The following is a 14,969-nucleotide window of genomic DNA, read 5'->3' as shown; positions in this document are numbered from 1 at the left end:
ATTTTGAGATTCCATATTGGCCTTCCTTTTTTGTGGGGTACCTCCCAAACAGCCCCTTTGTCAAGGAATGGTGCTCATCAATAGATGCTGGTGGAGGAGCACACCTAGGGATCCATGTTAACCCTCATGGGCCTACCTGGACTAATCCAGGTGCTGGCACCAAAGCATGGCTGCTGGTGAGGCTGGTCCAATCAGTGGCCAGCCAGTGAAACCTCTCTCTCCAGAATTTGAACTGAATGACAGAGAAAGTATTTAGAGTAGAAAGCACCTGAGGGGTTGGGATGATCACTGTGGGACATAAACAATCTCTGTAGACAAAACAGGAGAATGGGACACATCTATAGAGAGAAATCCGGGCAAAAGACCAGGTGGCCCCAGAGGGGGAAAGAAGAGCTGGCAGCAGCAGTAATCTTATCCCCAAGGCCTTCCAGGTCTAAACTCATTTCCCATGAGGCCCAGCTGCATTTCCACTTTTGTGCCAGTGAGATGCCCTTGTGCCTTTTAATAATCCCCTCAGGTTGACTGCTCATTTCTTTCTGGCATCCACAGAGTCTTGACCAGGATTGAAGTTGAGACAAAAACAAAGACTATGATATAAATGAAAATGAAGATGTGAGTAAAATTAGGTAAGGAGATTGAATATGGGGGCCAGGAGGAATATCAAATATCACTCCAAGGTCTTGATCCACTGAAAACAGGTGTGCTAGAAATGGAACGCAGGGACGTGAAGGGGAGCTGCTGGGGACAGGCAAGTTGAGTTTGGAGTGTTGAGTTCGAGATGCCAGTGGGGCAGATGCTTGGTGTAGAGGTTTTGGACCACAGAAAGAGAGGGGAGAGATTAAGGAGTCAGCCACAGAAGGGAGGTAGGTGTCTGGATCTCTGGAATCAGACTGATCACAGAGGCAAGAGTGTGGGATGAAAAGAGTGAGGGAGCACAGAAAGATGTGCATGGGTTTGGGTGTTGGACAACTGATTAGGGAGGGTAAGGGATTGCAGAAGGCTCCCAAGAACTGGCATGCAAATGGTAAAGGTAAATGGAAGCAACAGAACAAGAAGTGGGGCTGGGAGAACAGAAAGGATGGAGGCACCACTGGTGTCCTAGCCCTTGGCAGATACTCAGTAGATGTGTGGTGAGGTTATCGGAGGAAGACAGCGTATACTGCACAGATACTTTTACAGGCATGCATTCTGATATGTTGAAACAATTCTCATCACTAGGGTCATGTCATTATGTTTTAGTAATTCTGGTATGAGACTTAGAGATGGAAGTGGTTTAGGGTTATGAGGGAGGGCAAGGAGGATGGAGGAGCTGGGAAGAATTAGAACACAAAGGAAGGAGAAAAGAGATGAGGTTAAGATCATCGCCAAAAATAAAACTTTTTGGATAAGCTATGAATTTCAGTTATTTATAACTATTTTTCAAAGAGCCTGATGATTTTCTGCTGAATGATATATGGAGTTCACTTCTAAAAGAAATTCTTGGGCCCAGACCCAGACTTACTGAATCAAAGCTCTAGAGTGGAGACTCAGAATCTGTGTTTTAGACAAGCTTTCTGGGTGACTCTTGTGGCTGCTAACAGCAGTTGAGGATTTACCTCCTTTACCTTTAGAGAGTTGACTGTACTATTTCACATTTCTTTCTCCTCTGTCAAACACAGGGAGCTCTCAGGAGGGTTCTTTTATCTACCAATTATGAAGAAAATTAATAATTCCCAAGCATGCTGCAAATCTTCTTTAGCCTTGTAGAGTACTGCATTCTTACAAAGAATGAAATCCAGGCGGGATCTCTTTTATAAACACAAGCTAAATTGGTACTTGGGTAGGTTTCTGCTTCTACCCAAAAGAGATCCATTGGTGGGTCCTACCCCTGCATTGTCCTTTGGCATTATGGCAGGTAAGGAGACATGTTCTCCTTCCAGAGGGCAGACAAAACCTCTCTGGAGGGGTCATGGAAAGCAAACTGACTCACAATTGCAGCATTTACAGTGTGGCATCAGGTCCTTTGGTCCTGGGAGGAAGGTTCACTGCATCATCCTTATGGTCTATCAAAGTGTACAGTTCTGGGCTGTGAATGTGAGGCATGACCACCTCAGTTTTTTCTTGGATAAAAGTTGTTTGGTTCCACCTGCAGACATCATGATTGTCATTGAAAGAATGTCCCTAGTGCCAGTTTAGAGGTCAGTTTTGAACAAAGGGCATCCTTCTCAGACAATGTTAGACAAAAACAGACTCTCCCATCTCTAGTAATGGCATACACACTACATCATTTAGGACTGGTTTGCATGCAAGCAACAGAAAAATTCAATGACTCTCAGGTTAGACAACTAAGGGTTGGTTCTGCGGCTCAGTAACATCACTGAGGCTCTGGCTCTTTCTTTTTATCTTGCTCCTCTGCCATCTTCAGTGTGTGGGCAACATTGAACCTTCTAATCAAAGGTGGCCTCCCAGTTCCAGGGTCAATTGCCTTGCAAACCACAGGATCCCTTGGCCAAAGGGCCTCCTCCTCTTACACTACTCTCCCTAAAGGAGATCTTTCCCAGAGGCAGGCCCTAGTCACATGTATACTCCCAGAACCACGACTGTGAAGGGACCTGGCCATTGACAAGGAGCAGGCACTACCATATATAATGACTCTGTTAGCAAGGAATGGGGGCTGGCCACTAAAAGGCCATCAAAGAATATTTTCCACATGGTGAACAAATATAAACAAATTCTGGTTTCAGAGGCCTTTGCTTTCTCCAACCAGAGCATTGTACCTGGTGGAAGAGTAAGTATATGCTGCCAGGGGGCAGCATGAGGTGAGACAAGAACCTTCCCATGAGGCCTTTTTAGAAGTATGAGCAGGTTAAGTCAGGACTGCTTGGATTGGTGAAAGAGCCACAAGATGCTCTTCTCCTTGTCACCTGTGGTTCTTTAATCCTGCCATCACTGTGTCAGAAAAGCTGTTTTCTGCTGTGAGGTTGTAGGTAGAGCCTTTCTAATGGACCCTGTTGCATTCAAGGCCTAGTCCTACTTGGTTTGAAATCATCACTAAAGAGGCTCTGAGGGGATGAGTGCAGAGAACTTGGTATTTAGGTTAGAGGGAGGTTTCAGGGGTGGAGATGGGTCCAAGAAACTCTACATGCAAATAAGATTATGATGGCATAAGAACCTAGGAGCCTAGTTGCAGGGAGGTAGATGAGGGCTGCAGGCAGGTAGGCTAGAGAAAGATTAGGGGAGTGAGGCTGACTTCAAGGTCAAGATAAGACATAAAGCAGCAGATCACAGGCCCTTGAATTTGTCCTATTACATCACATCAAGATTAGAGGTAGAAAGCACACTAGGACTGTTGTGTTGGAATACTTCTACTCTTTCAGCCAACAAATGTTCACAGAACATTTGCCATCAGCTAGACTTTCTTAGAAGCTGAGGTTTGAAGAGAAGCTATGCAAGAGAGAAGTTGGTTACGTATAAAGATATTCACTGTCTTTTAATGACTTTAAGATTCTCTCTCCTCTTGATTTATCTCTGTGTATCCCTTTCTCATTAGCCGAGGGCTCAGTCTGTGCCAGATGCTTTATGTACATCATCTCATTCAAGTCTCTGAACCACACTCTGAAGTAGGCATTGTTATTTTGCTTTCAAGCTGAGAAAATTGAGGCCCAGAGAGGTACAGGACTTACCTATGGTCCCACATCTAGGTTCAAATGACAAAACTGGTGCATTTTGCTATACCTATTCTTTTATTCTTTTTGCTTTTTCAATATTTTATAATATTTTGTTAATTTTTATTTCTAATCAAGTAATAAAAGCAAGTATTTTGAAACCCTAGTCATTCTAAACTTCATGAAAAGCCGTGTTCTCTTGCATACTTTCTCCCAATTCTTCCTGCTTCTCAGAGGCAAGCACTTTTGAATGGTGGCTAGTTCAGTTCTAAATGCTATTTTTGATGTGTTCATTTTAGACATTATTTATTGTTTTCAGTCATGAAATTTTGGCTCTCTTTGCTGAACATTATCTCTCTGCCTCTTCTAGATGTACTCTTCTTACCCTGGATGCTCCCCAGGGGGGCTGACCTTTGTGGATGCAGTTGAGTCTGGTTAATGGAGGCATCAGCAGGAAATTGGATTAGAAGGGCAACCAGGGGGATGGGGTGTTTATTCTCTTGGATAAGACCCTCCTCTTCTGGCAGACAGCTCTATCTTTATAGCTGCTCTCTGAAGTTCTGATAATCTCCTCCCCCTGAGAGCTCACCTCCTTGAGCTCTCAGGCCTGGAGACCGCAATGACTCCCTGTTATTGTTAGCACCTGGTATCTCACTATCTTTGTTTTCCTGAACTCTGTCCACACTTGTAAGTAGTTCCTGTATTACCGTTTGATATCATTTATCTCTACCCCATCCCCATACAATATGTTATTTATATTGTTAGCTAGTACAATGTCTATATTATTAAACTATATAAATATCACTATAGAAAAATTCCTCCAAGTAGGAAATTATTATTACATTTTCTTTACTGAAAATTTTTTTGTTTTTGCTGCATTTAACCTCCTACTTTTAAAAAAATGCCTTAGTTTTCTATATACCTGCCTTTAAGTCTTTCCACGTGTTTCATCAGATCTCTTAGGTGCCTTTAAATGTTGCTTCCCAAAGTCTCAAACATTACCAGTGCTTCGTATAATTTTCTTGATGCTATGAATTCTGAAATTAAAATCATAACTAACAAACTAACAAAGTGATAAAAATGGGAGTTACATTACCCAGGATCCTTTCGTTGATCTTAAAAGATTTACTTTCCTTAGCAAATATTGTGATCACTTACAGATCCTAAATATTTTACTATGTAAATACTATGGTATTTTTCAGATATGTCTTATCATCACCCCTTTCAAATAGCATGTTTTAAGTTTTCTGACTTCTAGTTAGTTATAGGGTCTGCCTTCTCTCTGCCTGAAAATCATAGGGTTTCATCTGCACTGCCCAGAAATTTTTAGGTGCACTTGTCCATAAAAGAAGGCAGCAGATTTTATTTGTTTAAAAACTGGTGTGTAACAGTCCCCAACCTCTGGCTGGTTAACACATCCTTCTTGCAATGTAGTTCTTATAAACATAAGATATCGATTTTAAAATTATAAACGGTGTTTTTATTCTTCACAATCTTTTCCTAGAGATTCTTTCCAGGAGCCCCTGATAGCTGGCTAACACGCTGGGACTTCTCTTCAGCATCATCTGGTACTTTTCTCTGCCTGGCCCCTGTGTTGGACTTCCTACTTCCTGAATTTCATATCTGTTTCTTTATTTATTCTCTTGTTTTGCTGGAACATACCCTTTAGCAGCTTTAAAAGAAAGAATAGATGGAAGGTAAGTTTTCTTGTATTCTTACATGTCTAAAAATATAGTTGCTCTACTTTTTACTTGATTTGTAGTTAGACAAGTGTACAATTTTAGGTTGCAAATTATTTTCCTTCAGAAATGTGAAAGCATTGCTCCATGGGCTCCTAGTGTCCTGTGCCACTAGAGAGAAGTCTAAAGTCATTCAATCCCATTCTTTTGTTTGTGATATGTTTCCCTTCAGAATTTTCTTTCTTAACTTTGGTATTCTGAAATTTTATGACACACGACTTTGGTTTAGGTCTTTTAAAATTTATTGTGCTGGGGATTCAGTGATCTTTTTCAATTTGGAGAATCTCAGCTTTTAGTCTGGAAACTTTTAGTTATTGTCTTATAAAGCTATACATGTACACATATTTCTTTCTTTATGTACAGTCTGAAGAATTCCTACAATTTGATTTGAAACTTGTCTGTTGAGTTCTTACTGCTCTTTTTTTTCATTGCTCCTCCTCTCTTTCTCTGTTTTCTGGGAGATTTCTTTGGCTTTATTTTCTAATTATTTACTAAATTTTTAATGATCAAATTTCTTGTTTTCCGATTATTTCATTTAAAAAGCACTTCATTCTGGTTATATTTATTCAATACCTCTCTTTTTCTAAGGAGAGTATCAGTTTTTTTATTGAAAAATTAAAATTTTTTTATTTTGAAAGTTTTCTTCCATCTTTGTTTCTTCTGAGTTTCTATTTTTGGTGTGTCTGTATTAGTTTCTCAAGTCTTGGAGGCTTATTTCAAATTCCTGGAGACCCTTAGCTGATTGGAAACTCTGTTTTCAAGGTCAGGCTTTTTAGCTGGTGGGCATCAAACTAGAGTTAGTGGTGAGTTGTTGGAGACTCCCACATTTTAGTATCTAAAGGCCTCTCTTTTCTGGGGCCATCTAGTTAATCCAGAAAATAAATGTCCATATTTTTACCTAGTGTTAAAGTGTTCGCATAGGTGACAGAGACTGTCTTGCATGTCTCCATCTTTTTTGTGTGTACTTACCCCAATCCCTCATTTTCATTGATTCCCTACCTCCCACTGTGCTGATGTCCCTAAGTCTGGAGGATCCCAGGTTAATTTTCTCTAGAGCATAATGTCCAGTTCCTCACTGGGTGTGGGTGAGAGTGCCTATGGGGTGGAGTAGGGGAGTTGACAGCAAAAAGAGGTAAGAAAGGGCACAATGAGATCCAACCAGCTCATAACCACACTTTCCATCTGCTCCCTTGTTTCAGGCCCTGGACTCATGCTTATTTTTTTGGGTGTCTGGTGCCTTAAAGGTTGAAAGCTGTGTGGGTTCTGGAGGAGAACTGACCACATCTCGTTCCCTCTTACCCCTCACACCCCACCCCTCCCCTCGGCATGCACTCTAGCTTGCAGCTTACTGCTAAACCTTTACCTTTAAAAAAAATCTGCTTTCATCTTCCAAAAAAATGTTAAAATGTATCTCTTACTGAAGTCTCCTCCTGATCCCCTAATTCCTTCCCTGTTATTTTAAGTGTCTGGAGATCAGAGGTTTATTTAGATGTCCCATAAGCCACATTTTGAACCATTAGGTAGTCCTGCTTTCTGGAAGAATACTTGGGTATCTGCTTTAAGATTGTTTCCTCCAATAGTAATAGCAAAATGATTTCCATCTTTTAGCTGACCACAGCAGGTGACAAGGGCTCTCTCCTTGACCAAAATTTAGTCAGGCTCCTCTGAGGCCTATTCTCACCTAGACCTTGATCTCAGCCTGCTCAGGCCAGTCTCACCAGCCATCCTGGTAAGTCAGTTTAGTGAGAATCCCATACCCTGATATCTGGTCAAGTTCCTCATCCCCCACCTTTGGTGTATGGCCTTGGCTTGCTTTCAAGCAAGAATCCTGTTGGGTCAGGTTAGCAAGAATCACCTACCCGTAGTGTTCCTTTAGTGAGTTGCCACCCACTGATCCCCTTACTCTGCTTCTTGGCTATAAATCCCCACTTACCCTTGTATTCAAAGTTGAGCTCCATTTTTCTCATCTAATGCAATCCCCCATTACAATAGTTTTGAATAGAGTCTTCCTTACTATTTTAACAAGTGCCAGAATAATTGTCCTCTTTAACACTGGCAGTTTGGAAACAGTGTTCAATCAGTGGCCTGTGTAGCACAGGAGGTGATTTTCTATGGCATGCTTTTCCATTTGTGAGCTACAACCCATTAGTACAGTGCAATCATGTACTAAGTCACAACCAACATTTAAAAAAATCAAGTAGAGTTAGAAAACAGTATTATGCATTGCTATAGTTGGGAGAAGTGTTGACTCATGAAGATATATATTTTTTCAGCTTATGTGGCTATGTACTGGGTCAAGGTATAAATATATTTCTTACCATGAAAACTGGTAAAATCTGAAAGCCAGTGGTCTGGGTAGTGGATTGGATCTTCTGTTTTGTTTTTCTAAGAATAGTTTCTATTAGTAGGACTGACACTCTCATCTCTGTTTTAGAGGGGATGGATTTGGTTGAGTATGTTCTCAGCCACTGAGTAATACACCAATTTCTCAGTCTTTATTTACTGCTACTTTTTCGGTATTTTCTTCAGGTTAAGGCATTTTCTTAACTTTGTCTTGATTAAAAAAACCAGGACACATAAGAAAATTTCATTTCCAAAGTTGATGAGTGGATGATGGGGAAGCATATGTGTCATTATCAAAGACTAACAAAGAAATCAAAAGCAGCAAGCAAACTGACCCACACATTTCTATTTGGGTGAAACTAGCCTTTATGAATAATTTATATGTTAAGTTATTAACTCTTGAGAACCTAAGGAGGGAGTACCTGATTCTACTTTTTAGTTACTTCTCAGTGGGTGGTAGGAATCATGCAGTAAGAAGTTAAGGTCAAGACTGAAGGCTTATGATCACAATATAAGTAAAATTAATTCTGTAAGTGATTGTACAGAAGATTGGTAGGAATGCTGTGAACCACTGGAAGCTCCTGTGGCCAGCTTGTCTGCCCATTCCTGCTGTACCAATTGGTGGCTGTGATTTAGACTGGTCCACACCCCACACTCTTCATTTGTGTGTGTGGAAAGAGAATTCAACTACTGAATACTTTGGAGCTTTGGAAGGATGTAAACCTGAGAGGTGGATTAGTAAAAGCTCGGGTGAGCCCTGTCTGGAAAGTTAGCAAACCTCAGGGGCCCTTTGGGAGCCCTGAGACAGGGCTATATGATTGGTGAGGAAATGAGGATCCATGATCAGCTTGGTAGTAGTTGGTTTTGCTGTTGAATAGGAGAGCTTATTTTCTTGGGATTTGTTTGAACTTCAGCCTTTTGCTCGATGGTAACTAGTCATTTGGTTAATGTATATGAATAGAGAATAATATCTTGAAGTAGACTTGCTTCATTTGTGACAAACAAAACAAAACAAAACCCAAACATATTAAGCCTGCAACTATAACCTAAAACACTTAAACACCTGAACAAACCTTTTATCGAATAGAAAGCAGTCGTGGCTTGTGGTGTAAATATCCATATTCTTTTTAAAATCATAATTTAATTATTTATTCTTTGGTATTTGTTTTGTAGCCTCCTGGAGTAGGAAGTTCCTCTCCTGTAGAGCATTCCAGGAGAAGCAGAGGAGAGTCTACCTGCTCTGAGATTAACTGGGATGGCTTGGGAGGCATGTGGTGATGGTTACAAAAGCAATAATAACAATACAGTTCTGATTTTTCTCTCAAGTAGTGTCAAACATTTTATCTAGATTGTTTAACTTAATCCACATAACAACAATGTGAAATGGGTGTTTTAATTGTTCCTATTTTACAGATGAAGAAATGGAAGTATGGTGAGGTTAAACCACATGCTCAGGTCAGCACTAGTGTTAAATCCCAGCAGCCTGACCTGGTGTCCTGGCTCTGACCCATCTTGCAGTGTTGCCTCCTCCTGGAAGGTTTTTTTTTTGTGTGTTTTAATATATTTTACTGATTATACTATTACAGTGGTCCCATTTTTTTCTTCCCTTTCTTCCCCTCCTCCCTTCACCACCACTTCCACCAGCATTCCCTCACAATTTAGTTCATGTCCATGGGTTGTACATATAAGTTCTTTGGCTTTTCCCTTTCCTATATTATTCTTAACCTCCCTCTGTCTATTTTGCACCTACCACTTACGCTTCCTATTCCCTGTACCTTTTCCCCCATTCCTCCCCATCCCCACTGATAACCCTCCATGTGATCTCCACTTCTCTGAATCTGTTCCTGTTCTAGTTTTCTTAGTTTTTTTTTTTTTAGGTTCAGTTGTTGATAGCTGTGAGTTTGTTGTACTGTTCATATTTTTGATCATCTTCTTTTTCTTAGATAAGCCCCTTTTCCATTTCATATAATAAAGGTTTGGTGATAATGAACCCCTTTAACTTGGCCTTATCTGGGATGAACTTTATCTGCCTTTCCATTCTAAATGATAGTCTTGCTGGAGAGAGTAATATTGGATATAGGTCCTTGCCTTTCGTGACTTCAAATACTTCTTTCCAGTCCCTTCTTGCCTCAAGGTTTCTTTTGAGAAATCAGCTGATAGTTTTATGGGAACTCCTTTGTAGGTAATTATCTCCTTTTTTCCTGCTGCTTTTAAGATCTCTCCTTATCTTTCATCTTGAATAATGTAATGATGATGTGCCTTGGTGTGTGTTTCCTTGGGTCCAACTTCTTTGGGACTCTCCGAGCTTCCTGGATTTCCTGGAAGTCTATTTCCTTTGCCAGGTTGGGGAAGTTTTCCTTCATTATTTGTTCAAATAAGTAAGTTTTCAATTTCTTGCTCTTTCTCATTTTCTTCTGGAACAGCCATGACTCAGATGTTGGAACATTTAAAGTTGTCCTGGAGGTTCCTAAGCCCCTCCTCATTTTTTAAAATTCTTGCTTCATTCTGTTTTGGGTGAATGTTTGTTTCTCGCTTCTGGTCCAAATGGTTGATTTGAGTCCCACTGATTTGAGTTTATTGTTGGTTCCCTGTATATTTTTCTTTATTTCACTTTGTATAGCTTTCACTTTTTCCTCCATTTTTGTGACCATACTTGACAATTTCTGTGAATATCTTGATTTCCAGTGTTTTGAACTCTGCATTTGATATGTTGGCTATCTTTTCATTGCTTAGGTCTATTTTTGGAGCTTTGATCTGTTCCATTTGGGCCATATTTTTTTGTCTCCTTATGCCTGTTATGTAGTAAGGGGAGGAACCTTAGATATTTACCAAAGCAAGGCAATCCATGTCTCTAGTTGTAACACTGTATGTGGGAGAGGTGTTAGAGAATGAACAACACCTCTTGCTAGGCTCTCGGCTGGCTTTCAGTCACTTCCCCTGCTACCCACAAGCAAATTGGGTTCTTCTGGGGCTGATTCCTGGGTGGGTGGTTTTGTGTATGTTCTAGGACCCTGTGGGTCTCTCTAACTAACTCTCCTGTGAGGCTGGGAGGTTCTCTCACTGCTGCAACCCCCAGTGGTTTTTATAATCAGAGGGTTTTAAGGCTTTATTTCCCTCATACTGGAACCCTGGGTCGCACAGTTTGTTTGCTCCCCAGTTGTTCGGACCCAGTTTATGCTCACACAAATATGGGACTTCCTGGTCACCCAGATGCTGTCTTGGACCCTGCCCACTTCCCTCCCACCCCTCCAGCTGCTGCCTTGGCAAGTGTCCTTTCCTCACTGGCTGCCTGTCTCTGCCCCTCCTACTGGTCTGGATGAATGTTTCTTATTTAACTCTTTGGTTGTTGGACTTTCGTACACTTTGATTTTCTGCAGTTATGGTTATTTTTTGTTTTTAAATTTGTTGTTGCCCTTTTGATTGTGTGAGGATGCACAGTGTGTCTACCCTCACCTCCATCTAGGCCAGAAGTCCTGGAAGCTCTTACTGATCCATTGTAAGCTGGTACCCAGGGGTGTCTTCATGCTAAAGGCATAAACAAATAAAGGCATATAGAATTTTTTTAACCTTCAAAGTAAGCAGTAAAAGAAGGAAAAGATTTAGACAAAGCAGTAATTGTTTAATCACTGAAGTTTAGGAAGGTATTATTAGGTTGTATGTGAGTTTTTGCATTTAAAAAAATTTTGGCTTAAGTGGCTTGCCATTTCTCTCCTCTTACAGACTTTGAGCATTTACATCACTTACATTAGCACTTATAATTTTTGTGGTTGTGTGGTGGACATATTTGCCCTCTGCACTGAGAATATCTTGTTAGGCTGAACTATATGATGTCACATGTACCCACACTTCCCCTAATGACAAGGATGGTGCTGGGGCATATTAACTGAAAGCCATCAGACAATGGCCAACATCACTGCCTTGGTGAGTGCTCTCAGTCTGGCCCAATTCTTGGGCTGTTCTCTTTCTAACTATTTTTACCATATCTTTAACAAGCAGCATCTTTATTTCAGGCTCCCATGTTTGGTACTCTGAGGCACTAATGTGACTGTTCTTTAGACAGCCCCTGTTGTGTTTACAGGCAAAGAAAAAGGGAAATGACATTTTTTTACGTAAGTCTTTCAAGGTAAGTAGAAAAAAAATCCCCTGTAAAATTGTGCTTATTGTTGTGGACCTTAAACTTCACCAGAATGAAGGAGCACTTTTATATAAGAGTTCTGATTTAGAAGCCAGGATAGGACATCTATGTCTCACGTCGTGTGATAAAAACCAATGAGATGTCATGTATGACATGAAGTAATGCAGATTTGCTTTTTACTTAATGATAAAAGGGAAGAGTAAAAGAGGAGATGGTTGAACAAACAAGAATAGAAACTTCAAATTGAATTTTCCAACCCTAACATAAAGAAACTTTCTTTAGATCTAAATTTTTAAAAAGACAAAATGATGCAGCTTTCCTTCACTATCAAAAATAATACTATTAGTTATGTTAGAAAGCTGACATTTCCTCTACGCTGAATTTTATTTTTAGGTCAATTTTATTTGTATTTAATTTGTATCCAGCACCCTAGAGCATTCCACTACTGATATGGATTGTGTACCTGGCAATAAATTTCTTGAGTTTTTTGCCAGCCTCCTTTTGAATAGTTAAGATGTTTTGTTTAGCTGGGTGTTTTGAGCCATTGTAAAGTCAAGTCTCTGGGAAATTTGCAGTCATTTCTGAAGTAGGAAAATGTAAGACTTGTGTGAAATTAGTCTGTTGGTAACAGGTAACATAGAAGACATGACACAAAAGATGATAGGGACCCAGGGGACTAGAAGGCACAGGTGGGGTAAAATTACTGAGAAGAGACACTATAGTCCTTTATTTAAAAAGCATCTGAGGAATTTGTCTATCCATCACTTTGCTAGCATCTGCTGTCTGGAGCAGCCATTTCAAATTCCCAATCTGTCAGGAGCAGAGCACCCTGTTGCTGTTTGCTGGATAATATAATTCCTTTCTTTTCCTCTACTTAAAAAACATGCATACATTAAAATAAAGTTAAAGTGAATTTAAATTTACATAGTTTGAAAATACATTTAAAAAACTATTTAAAAAATTCTCCTTGAAATAATTATCATCCTCTCCAGGGAGCCATGAAACCGTAACTTGTCTAGAGCAGCAAGCATTTAGACTTTCATAATTACCTGGTGAGTCAGCACTGGCTGACTTCCCAGGAGCTGGTTCCCACCATGGGGAATAGTTTTCCACTCCTGGGGGAGTCCCCTGGGAGACACCTTCTCTGATTCCTCAAGTTGGAGAAGCGGCCTACACTGCCACCTCCCTCACAGCTCATTGCCCATTTTGCATCTCATGCTCTGCTGTGGGCTGGAGAATTGCTGTATGACTTACCTCTCCTATTAGATCTTAAACTCTTTGACAAAGGGTGGTTCTATGCTGGCTTATTATGTTTATTGAAGTAAATTTTAATTTCTATTTTTGGAGTTAGTGCTATTGCTTGTCATAAATAGAATAAGAGTGAAGAAGAATCAGAACAAAATTTTCAGTATTGGATGTCTTAAAAAAGTCATGTGTTTGAGATAACCAGAGATATTTAATGAAGAGATGTGAAATAGTCTTTGATGTAGGCATTCACTGAAACTCTTCATAGAGACAGACTTAATTTCAGACATAAAGTTAGCAGTTTTCTTAATATAATGCATGTATTCCACAGGTCAGTACAGTGACTACTTGTTTTTTTCAAAGAAACAAAGAAACCTGTTTTTGGACAGTGCAGCAAGTACTATTTGGAAAGGAGTCAAGATTGGGAACTAAGAGTGCTGGATAAATGGCTATTGTTGAGTGTGTTCTGTAAACCAGCCCTGCATGAAGAAGTCCTGAACTGGCACTACTTCTTCCTGGTGGTAATGGAGATCCATGGTACAAATACCTGATTTGGGGCATGGTTGTATATGTCTTCCTGATTTGTTAACTCTGTCTCGGCTAAAGTTGGGAGTGAAGTTCAGAACAAAATGTAGATGCTGAGACTCAATGAAATGCATTCATTTCTTACTAAAGTGACAGCATTTTGCTCAGGGCTTTCTTTGCTCATTGCTTCAGGATAGCAATCCCTTAAAGGGCTTATGGCTCTGGGAACAGTTGAATGTAAATTGGGAAGAGCCTTGGCAGAGCTTTTGAAGTTGTTTGCTACATTTCCAGCTTTCTTATCCTTATTTACTTTGTTCTCTATTTCTTCCCTTCACACTCCTTTTTCTTCTTCCCAGTCATCCTTTAGGCATTTTATAATTCATCTACTGTTAATGTAATCATTGTTATCAGCAAGGATCATCAATAGATGCTAAATCCTAGGATAGAAGGTTGTTAGGGGACAGGATATTCACATACGCTAATATATCACTCCAGAGTTACCCACTAATTGTGCGGAGGAAAGGCACTTTTACAATGGAGAGGTCTGATGGTCACTACTCTACTCAAGAGATCAAGTTTGAGTGAGCCCTTATGGAGAGGCAACCTCCTGATAGGACACAACATGAACTGTATACTGTCACCTGTGAAGTGCTTTTGCTGAAATCCGATCAAGCCTCTAGACCTATCCTTCATTAGTAGGAAATATAGGGGATAGACTTGGAATAAATTAAAGAGCAGTACAACGAAATAATCAGCCAAACCAGATTATGGGTTTTGCTGAACTGTCCAATTTTACAGAACTGTCCTAGACTCTTAAAAAATAAATATTGTGAATAAAAAATGGGGCAATTGTTCTAGATTAATGGATTAGGAGTCTAAAAGAGACATAATCAAATATGATGGGTTTACTTTGATCAGATTCTGGTTCAAAACAACAACAAAAACAAAAAACTTGATAAAAAACCAAAAAATCCCAGCTATCCTAAGAGGCACCAGAGGATCAATTGGGGAAATTTGAATATGGACTGGGTATTAGACCACAGTAGGGAATTATCATTAATCTCCTAGATGCAATGCTTACATTGTGGCTTTTTTTAGAAGAATGCCTTCATTCTTAGGAGCTGCACACCAAAGCATTTATAAGTAAAAAGTCACGATGCCTGAACCCTACCTTCAAATGGTTCTGAGAAAGCCTGCAATTTGGCAGAATATTAACAGTCTAGTTGGTTAGTATGAGTACACAATGAACTACCCTTCTCACATTTATTGTAGTTTAAATTAAAAAGTAAAGTGGGGAAAAATAAAAATAAAACAAAGAGCTGCTTGGTTGGGCTGGGA

The sequence above is a fragment of the Artibeus jamaicensis genome, unplaced genomic scaffold (assembly GCF_021234435.1).
Source record: "Artibeus jamaicensis isolate MK-2021 breed Jamaican fruit bat unplaced genomic scaffold, CSHL_Jam_final contig_335, whole genome shotgun sequence".
NCBI classification, from domain to species: domain Eukaryota; kingdom Metazoa; phylum Chordata; class Mammalia; order Chiroptera; family Phyllostomidae; genus Artibeus; species Artibeus jamaicensis.
Note: the sequence above shows the minus strand (reverse complement) of the source record.